The following is a 10,709-nucleotide window of genomic DNA, read 5'->3' as shown; positions in this document are numbered from 1 at the left end:
AGCCACCACCTAAGTTTGATTTCAAACCAAAGTCCTATCCCAAACAGGAGCACTCTTCTAAGCCTGGTGAGTCTTCCTCCAAGCCTAAGATGAAGTCAGATGAAGTTTGCAGTTTTTGTGGCAAAGAAGGTCATCCAGTTTCTCGTTGTTGGAAATGATTAGAGGCCTTGGAAGTAGATATGCAACAACATCATATTTCTCCTCCTCAACCTCCATCTTCCTCTTCTATTGGGAAAGGACATGCTCTTTCTGCACGAGCTATTCCTTCTGCATCCACTTGGATTATTGATTCTGGGGCTTCTCACCACATGACACACTCACCGCAACTTGTTACCTCACTTGCTCACAGTAATACTTTACAGATTGTAGTTGGTGACTCAGCATGACTTTTAGTTTCCGGTTCAGGTTCTGTTCCGTTGACAGGTGGTTGTTTTCAGGATGTTCTTTTGGTTCTTGACATTTCTATGAACCTCCTCTCTGTTTATCAGATTTGTCATTCTGGCTCTTGTAAAACGGTTGAGTTCTCACCACATGATGTGGTTATCCGAGAGCTCCATGATCCTGATTTGGTTGTGGTTACTAGTAGTGTTGATTCTGATTCTCGGTTATATCGGTTTGATGGCTTTGAGAGTCCAGATGGTTCAGGTGTTTCTCTTATAGCACATGTAGATTTAGTGAGCAGACTGTGGCATGAGCGTTTTAGCCATGTCAACTACAAATACTTACAACAGATGAGCACAAATGCACTTGTTGTTGGGCTCCCTCAGATATCTTGTACTGATGGTGTATGCCGAGGTTGTGCACTTGGCAAGCATCACCGTGATCCTTTTCTTATAGCCAGACCCACCCGTGCTAAGGCACCCTTGGATTTGATCCACAGTGATCTTATGACATTTCCGGGTCCAAGTATGTGCTCACTTTCATTGATGACTTCTCCAGACACACATGGGTGTACTTTCTTAAGTACAAGTCTGATGTCTTTGATTCATTTTGAGTCTTTAAGACATTTGTAGAGAAGAAGTCTGGTCTTTCTATCAAGAGGATACACACAGATAATGGGAGAGAATATGTAAATCAGGCTTTTACGGATTTCTGCACCGAGCATGGTTTGCAGCATCAGTTATCAGTTCCTCACACCCCTTAGCAGAATGGTGTTACTGAGAGAAAGAAAAAAACACTAAGGGAGATAGCCAATTGTATGCTTCAGTCACCTTCTATGCAGCCTGCTTTTTGGGATGAGGCATCTAATTGTGGCACTTATATTCAGAATCGAATGCCTCATAAGGCATTGCGCCAGTTGACTCCTGAAGAGGCTTCGTCCCATGTCAAGCTTGATGTTTCTTCATTCCGAGTTTTTGGTAGTGAGGCTTGGGCATTTATTCCAGATGCTCAGAGGAAAGCCATGGAGAGGAAGAGTCAACCACTCATTTTTGTTGGCTACTGTGAGGATGTTAAGGCATGCAACTTGTTTGATCCTGATTCCAGAGAGGTCCTGTTTAGGCGGGATGTCTAGTTTGATGAGCGCCTTCCTTAGATGGATTCTCCATCGCCAGCTTCTCCCTCACTACCTCCTCCTCCCTCTTCATCTTTTGAGGATTCCTTCTTCCTTGAGGATGATGCAGATGATGGTCCACCTTCACCACCACCACCACCACCACCACCCGCTGCTCAACCTTTGCCCAAGTGGGCCCGGTTTACAGTTGATGCTGCTAGTTCTATGGCAGGTGATCCTTCTGACACTCATCGTACTCGTGCACAGACATCTAGTTCTAGTCTTCTGAGTCATGCCATTTTAGATGATCCTCAAAAAAATTTAGCAGCGACAGGTCACCGAAGTGGGATAGGGCCATGGATGAGGAGTATTCTTCTTTGATGAAGAATCATACTTGGGATCTTTGTTCTCTTCCGAAGGGAAGAAAATTGGTTCGGTCCAAGTGGGTGTATTGTACCAAGTATGCTGCAAATGGTTCTATTAATAAGTATAAGGATCATCTTGTTGCGAAGGGGTTTTCTCAAGTGGAGGGTATTGATTACTCCGAGACCTTTTCTCCTATCGCCAAGATGAATTCTATTCACTTTGTCCTTTCTCTGGCAGCTTCACGGGGCTGGATAGTTTTTCAGATGGATGTGAAGAGTGCTTTCTTGCATGGAGAACTTCGTGAGGAGATCTATATGGAGCAACCTCAAGGTTTTGTGAAGGATTCCTCTTTGGTTTGTAGACTTCGACGTTCATTATATGGTCTCAAATAGGCTCCTTGGGCTTGGTATGAGAAGATGGATTCTTTCTTGCTCTCCACACTCTTTACACGTTGTCATTCTGATCACACAGTTTATATTCAGCATCAGGGAGATGATATAGTTATTCTTGTGCTCTATGTTGATGATCTTATCATTACCGGTAGCTCATCCTCCTTGATTTAGGATATTCAACGAGCCTTGATGGAGCAATTTGAGATGACAAATCTTGGCCTTCTGCACTATTTTTTGGGCCTATAGGTTATTCAGTCTTCCGGTGGGATTTCCATACTTCATCAGAAGTATGCTCTTGACATGCTTCACATATTTGACATGCTTACTTGCAAGCCTGCACCCACACCTTTTCAGTCTGGTGTTTTTTTGTCTCCCACTTGTTCTACACCTTCCATGGATTCCACCTTATATCGGCAGTTGGTTGGCAGTTTGTTGTACCTAACCCATACGCGCACAGATATTTCTTTTGCGGTTGGTCTTGTCTCTCGGTTCTCCCATGATCCTCATGAGAGCCATTGACAAGAAGCCAAACGTATTTTGAGGTACATTCAGGGCACTACACAGTTTGGCATTCACTATACTTCAGGATCCCCTCACATTGTTGTCTTCACTAACTCAGATTGGGCTGGTGATGCTCAAGATCGGAAGTCTACTTCTGGCTTTGTTTTTTGCCTTGGTTCTGGTCCTATCACATGGTCTTGCAAGAAGCAGTCTACTATTGCTTTATCATCTATAGAGGCTGAGTACCGAGCAACGGTGTTAGCCAGTCAAGAGTTTTTATGGCTTCGACAGTTGATGACCGAGTTTGGGTTCCCTCCTGATAGTCCCACTATTCTTTGGTGTGACAATCAGAGTGCCATTCATCTTTCTCGCAACCCAGTGGAGCACCAGAGGTCTAAACACATTGAGCTTCACATGCACTTCATTAGACAGTTGATTCAGGATGGCTTTCTCATCTTGGAGTACATTCCTACATAGGAGCAGGTTGTTGACATCTTCACTAAACCTTTTGCATCTTTGTGCTATCTTCAGTTGCGCTCTATGCTTGGGGCGAAAGAAGTTGTCCTAGGGGGGTCTCATTGAGGCTTTCCTTCCTTCATGTTTCTTTTTGCATGCTTTTTCCCATCTCTTTTTGGAGTAGAGTTTTTTCGTATGTGGTTTTCTCTATTTCTCAATTGCATAGAGATTTGGTTGTGATTGGGTACCTCATCAGACCTTGTTGCCAGGACCCAAATTTGCCTTCTTCTTGTAGTTGCATTTTGCTTTCCTGCATTTAATTTTTTGGCTACTCCCTAAGTTCATCTTAAGGGGGGGTGTTAGAGTTATCTTGTATTAGCTAATAATTATTTATTTAATTATTATTCTCTTCTACTCTACGCTTAAGCTAAACTTAGGCATTTAATAATATTGTAGGTATTTAATCTTTATCTCTTTAGGGTTGCATATCTTTAGGGTTTCTTTTTCCTTTCATAAGGATTGTATTGTAACTTTTCTTGTTATTCCTTCTCTGAATGATAATCTTTTTTTCACAACCCTTTTTTGTGTTCAGTCTCCAATCTTCTCTTGTGACAGGTATTCTTGCATACAGATGCTCTTGGGATCTCTGAAGTTGTATTTTCTCAACTTCTTCACATATTATGTATTTCATTCAGAATAAAAAATATATAAAAATTTATAATAAACTATATTATAGTAGATTATATATATTTTAAAATATAAATTTATAATTATCAACCTTTAATTTTATAATTTAAATGACCTTGTATACATATCAACACTAGATTTTATAATCTTCATTCACAAAACCTACGCATTCTCTCTAAAAACCTTGATAGTCCAATATCATGTCTTCTTCATCAATAAACAAAATAATCTATGATAATTCAATGTTGATGTAGGTCTAAAAATTGCCTTATTGACCATTTATCAATGCATAATACAAAGAAGACAACAAAATTGGTAATTATGAAAATAGGAAGAATAATTGCAAGCCTTGTTATAAATTGAGTGAAAATGAAAGGTAGGTTTGGAATCATACATAAAAGTTAAAATTAGAACCACACATACAGACCAAACCACATCCATTTAAGCTTCTTTATTCTACTACATCAAATACATTAGTACGAAAAATAATGATTTACTCAATCAATTTATTGGTGACACAAAAGATGAAAATATGAACAATATTTATAGTTGTAAGAACAAAAAGATTGAATTGACCTTATTGGAGATTCCAATTCATTTTGTTTGTCTTTTATCTCACCTCGAATCCCAAAAATACTACATACATAATATTAAGCAATAAATAAATCTAATACCATCCAAATTATTATTATTATTATTTTGTTGTCATTAGGGTGTCCCTGCGTCCCCAACCCAACGCCCCAACCTTACCTTGGTTTAGGCAAGGGGTGAGACTAATCCCTGTGGCCACGGTGCCACCAGCACCACCCCCAAGTGTCCATGGCAGAATAACTTCGGGAGAGAGAGTTGAACCCAAGACCCTAGGGAGCAAACCCGAGACTTAAGACCAACTACTCTAACCTGTGGGGGCTTAGCCACAATACCATCCAAATTATTTTAAAAGTACTAAAAATCATTCACAAACAACGCCATGCTTTGTTACATTTATCACTTAATTGATTTTTATTTGCTTTGCAATTCCAATAACAATGTATGCCTCAAACAAACCATGACACTGAAATATTCTTTAATAAACAAAAATATTATTGCTATTATAATGTTAAAATTACTTTTTATTCACATGAAACATTAAAAATTTGTAAATGAATTTTTACTACGACTATTGTTAATTATAATCATAAATTATAATTCACTACCAACTTTTTATTTGGAAAAATTATATTATAAAATTAATAAATTAAATTGATTAGATAAGAAATGCTAAGTATTAAATTAAATTGACCAAATAAAAAATTCAAGTATTAATTAATATAAAAATAAAAATATTATATATATCGATTGTCACATGCAAATGACCCGCTTTTCATAATTATCATTATCATTAGCTTCTATACCAAGCAAAAAGATCTCCCATTACCAACTTTAATTAACTTTAATTCAATTTTTGTATTTTGCGCATCATTTATGGTGATAATCTATCTAAAATTTGTCGTTAAAAAATACCAAAAGTCAATAAAAATTTAGGTAAATAATTAAAGTTAGGTCAATATTATTAAAAAACTCAAACCCTACCATAAAATATGACACGTGGATTTATTTTTGGAATATGAAATGGCAAATATAATCTTTCATTATTATCCTACCAAAAGAATACAAATGTTTACTTTGTCTCCCACCGGAAAAAAGTTCCCATTTTGTGTGCTTTGAAAATTCCAAAGTCCATCACTAAAAAATGTCACATGGTGCAATTGAAACAAAATTTTAAATTGATTTCCACGATGTAAATTATTTCAAATTTTATTTCTATCTTAAGAAGTCAAATACCTATTTATTAAGTAGAAGATTTGATGTGACATAAATAAAAAATAGTTTGAAATATGGTTTTAGTTATAAAACTATTTTAATTGAATAAGGTATGAATGTGACATAGATAAAAAAATAGTTTAAAATAATATAAACTATAAAATATAAAATTTAACAATCTTAAATAATTTGAATTTATTTTTACAATATTAAAAGATTTTGGTTAATGAGGATATTTTTGGTTAGAATTGGAAATTTATTATCAAGAATCTTGTTGAGCTTTTAGAGATTTGAAAAGTCGCTAAAGCATAAAGCTTTTATTTCACTTGTGCAAAAAGTTGGATTTGAAAGTTTTTCTTCATTAAGAGAGGACCTTCAATTAAAGGTGCCCAAGTGAAACCCATTCTACAAATGAACTTTTGTTGGGTAAAAAACATTGACTTAGACCACATTTTTCATGATTAAACAAACTCGTTGTAGTACAAGATTTAGCATCAACATAACAGAAGTAGAATAAATGAAAAAATGAGTGTCGAAGGATGTCCCAAGTGACACGATGGTTAGAGAAATTCTCCTTTAAGAGGGCATGCAAGGATGCAAAAAACAAATGAACACTTGGAATGAAACGAGAGAACATGGGACAAAATGGATGAGTTTGATTCAAATGATGAAGGTCATTTATGACTAGTTAGTTAAGAGCACTTAAATATGAGTGTGAATGTTATGATGAATGTTATGAAGCTTTCACTAAATTTTAAACATCTTAATAATTTGATTTACTATAGCATATAACAAGATGAATGTAAGCCAGTTAATTAGTAAATAAGGCTTTTTAATGCTTTAATAGAAAATAATAGTATTAAGTTAGATCTGCGGGTAGTTAGTTGTCGGATGGTTGGTGGCCTAACCAACCGCGAACTCTTTATATTGTAAACTTGTAGCACATTGTGGGGACATGGGATTTGGAGAGGAATATGATATACACCTGTGTTACACAAATCTATTCGGGTATACTGTGTTGTGCGTTATTGGTTCCATGTTAATGAATTGTTATGCTTTGGTATTGTACATTGTATATTGATGTTTCCTATGCTACCACCTGAACCACTTAGGCTACTAACATTTTGGCGTCGTTGCCTAAGTCAAACCTGAAGGTTTGAGGAGGGAAAGCTGGCGGGATGGAAGTATAATGGGTCGTCCATTCGACCAAAATATCCTGGTGACAGACAGTGCCATAGAAGATAACACGGAAGTAACCAGGGAGGATCAGTTGACACAGGACCTGATTCACGCGTGGGACGTTTCCGTGGACCGATACGTACAGCAAGAAGCAGAACTGAGCGTTGTCTCGGCTGATACGGTACGGGCGGAACTCAACGTGAACCAGGTAGTACATGATCTCCTGGGTAGCCTTCCAAGGTTGTTGGCACGTGTCCTCGTGGAACGTGAAGAGGAACGAGAGAACACACGAAGGGAGCAATGCAGGCAGCAAGTGCTCCAATAGTATAAAGAAAGGAACCAAAGGGAAGAAGAACAGAGGGATTATACACAATGAGGAAACCGCCGGAATTCCAATAATTAATGCTAAATACACTAAACAAAGATCGAAACCGAGAAGCCTCAGAGGAACACAAAGGGAACCAAGAAGACATAGTAAGAAGATCCCTGCGGATCCAAGAGCAAATCGAGAGGCGCCTGAAACTCTACAAGATAGTGGAAGAAAGAGGGAGCTTGGCGGAAGGTTCTCGACAACATACACAAGCGTGGGACAAGAGTCACAACAGCCCAGAGGCATTAGGTAGCAATGATAATTGGGAACAAACAACTATGCCAACTGAGTCATTCAACAATTCCGAGGACAACTTAAGGAGTACGAGGAAGATGGCACATAACTCCGAAAAACAGAAACTCCCCAGATTCAATGGACTAGGATCGGAGGATCCTGCCCGCCACTGTAAAACTTGTGTCACCATATGGCAGGCCAATGGCGAGGATGATGAGGATAACTGGCTGAAAGCATTTCCAGCCACCCTCCGTGGTATTGCCATTGATTGGTACACGGACCTACCCATCACTTCAAAGGATACCTGGAAAAGACTTGCTAAGGCATTTGAGGAGGAGTTTCGGCTACTGCGGGACGATGACGAGATCGTCACAGAAATATACAACACCAAACAGGGCAAAAGTGAGACGGTACAGTCCTACTACCGCAAACTAAAAGAATTAATTGGCAAAATGGATAATACCCCGGCCGACGGGTTAAAGAAGCGATGGTTTATTGAGGGTCTGCAACCATCACTGCGGGAAAAGATGAAGGTAGTACCCCCATCTACTTTCATGGAGGCATACAATAGAGCCATGGATATTGAAAGCGAGAACAAGACATCAAAGGGCAAGAAGCGTACAAGCGATGAAGATAGTAGTGATCAAGAGAGCGAGGAGGAATCACGTACAATACAAGCACTCTGGAAGGATATGAGACGGATGATGCGGGAAATGCAGACGCAAAAGGAAGAAAGTAGGGAGGGCAAAGACCTCTGGTGCACAGAGTGCAAACTGGAGGGACACACAAAAACCAATTGTCTAAAGAAAGCTTTTTGTGACATCTGCCAAGTGTTGGGGCATGCTATTAAGGAATGCCCCTACAACTTGAAGGCTAGGAGGGCCCAGGTACTTTATACTCAAGAACAGGCAACACCACCCACTACACCCACCAAGAACACAAACTCAGATGCGTCACCAAGTGGCTATAGGACCAGCCGAAGGGGGAGTAACAACAACAACAATAATAATACACCACGGGGTCGCATCCAATACGATGCAAAAGGAAGACCAATGATACAATGTCGACGATGTAACGAATGGGGCCATTTTGCACGTGACTGCCAGAGTGGTGCAAGGAGGGCTACTCTGCAAATGGTGTGGGCTGGGCAATCACGAAGATACAGAATGTCCAAGACAGAAAGGCGTGAACATGTTGGAGGTAGTACAACCAGAACTAGACGCACGGTGCCCAGAAGTACTAGCCATTACTCGATCTCATACAAGGAAACTAATATACCCTGACCCAGGCACAGAGAAGGGAAGACTAAAAGAGGCACAGAGAGAAGTAGAAAGGGAAATGAGTGAGGAATGGAGAAAGCCAGCACCCCACAAAACCACCAACACCATACGAACCGACTCCGAAACAACCATAATGAAACAGCTACTGCAAACCACGGTGCCGGTCCGAGTAGTGGATCTGTTGCAAACACTACCACAACTACGGATAGCTATAAACCAAGTGGAGGAGACCAGGAAGGAAGGGAAGATGCCGAACCACAGGGAGGAAATAGAAGAAAGGAACCATTCAAAGGAGACTAATGATCCTATGTTGATGATAGTAGGGGTAGGCAGGACACCAGCCGTAGTAGAAATGGAGATTCTCGGGTTCAGGCTTACTAACACCATCGTAGACGAAGGGTCTGCAGTAAACGTGCTACCTGAGGAGACATGGAAAACCTTGGGGAGGCTGACACTCTGGCCGCTAGCCTTCCACCTCGTAGGAGCCGATCAGCATGGCATCAAACCATTTGGCACGCTTATGGGCCAAAAGGTAACTATCGGGACACAACACTTCTTTTTAGATTTCATGGTCATATCGTTGGAACGGAAGGGATATGATGCACTTTTGGGAAGAGGATGGCTTGTCACGGCCAAAGCAGACCACAACTGGAAGAAAAATACCCTTTCCATTGAAAGTGAGGGAAACAAATATGTCATTGATCTGCAAAACCAACAGGTGAGTTGAGAAATGGCCTCAAATTCTGACTCGGAGGAGGATACTGTGAGGGAAAAAGGCGAGATAGAGCCCAATGGAGAAGGGGTGCTCCGCCTCGGTAATTGATCAGAAGATGAAACAAGTTCTCTAAGTGGACTATTCCACTGGCAGATGGAAGATTATGAGATCTTCCAACCAGAGTGCAATGTATTGGAAATCCTCGAGTTAGGAAACGATGGCACCTACCCGCCACAATTTGCGGAATACAAGGAAGGAGGGGCAGAAGTAGACAGCACACCGACACACCAATTTGAGAAAGAAGTGGTACAATACGAGGAACCAAAGGTTTAGAGCACCAACTTGGGAGATGAAAAGGACCCAAGAGTAATAATGGTTGGAGATGATTGGAACCCTATACTAAAGGTGGCGGCGTTTAAGATATTCTTGGAGTATAAAGATGTGTTCGCCTGGACTTATAAAGATCTGAAGGGAGTACCCCCGAAACTATGCGTACATGGAATACCTTTGATGGAAGGGGCAAGGCCTGTGTGGAAACGCCCCTATCGCATGAACAAGAACTATGCGGCCAAGGTACAAGAAGAAATAGAAAAAATGCTAGACGTTGGGATCATTTTCTGAGTGCAAACTAGTGAATGGGTTCCCCCATTGTTATTTCCCTTAAAAAGGAAGGAAACAAGATCCGCATTTGCGTGGAATTCAGAAGCTTAAATGCTATAACCATTAAGGACTCGTTTCCGATACCGTTTACTGATAGCATCCTTGAAGAGGTAGCAGGGCATGAGATTTACTCCTTCATGGACGACTTTTTCGGCTATAACCAGATCAACATTGTGGAGGAGGACAAACTCAAAACCACATTTATTGTGGAAGATGGAGTTTTTGCGTACAATCGTATGCCATTTGGGCTATGCAATGCCCCAGCCACTTTCCAGAGGATCATACTCCACATCTTTGACAAAATGGCCACTGGGAACTTCAAGGCCTTCCTGGACGACTAGTCAGTATATAGTGATAAGGAAAACCATTTGAGGATATTGGGGGAATGCATGGATCGGTGTCGACGAGCAAGACTAGCACTCAATCCCAAGAAATGTAGGTTCCTAGTGCCACAGGGGAGATTACTCGGCCACATAGTCTGTAGGGCAGGGTTAAAAACAGACCCAGATAAGATCAGAGTTATTCTCGACATGGATAGCCCAACAGATGTTACGGGGATCAAATCCTTCCTTGG

Source organism: Cryptomeria japonica, chromosome 3, assembly GCF_030272615.1.
Source record: "Cryptomeria japonica chromosome 3, Sugi_1.0, whole genome shotgun sequence".
In the NCBI taxonomy this organism is placed as follows: Eukaryota; Viridiplantae; Streptophyta; class Pinopsida; order Cupressales; family Cupressaceae; genus Cryptomeria; species Cryptomeria japonica.
The sequence above is the reverse complement of the archived record's forward strand: the minus strand, read 5'-3'. Positions refer to the sequence as shown.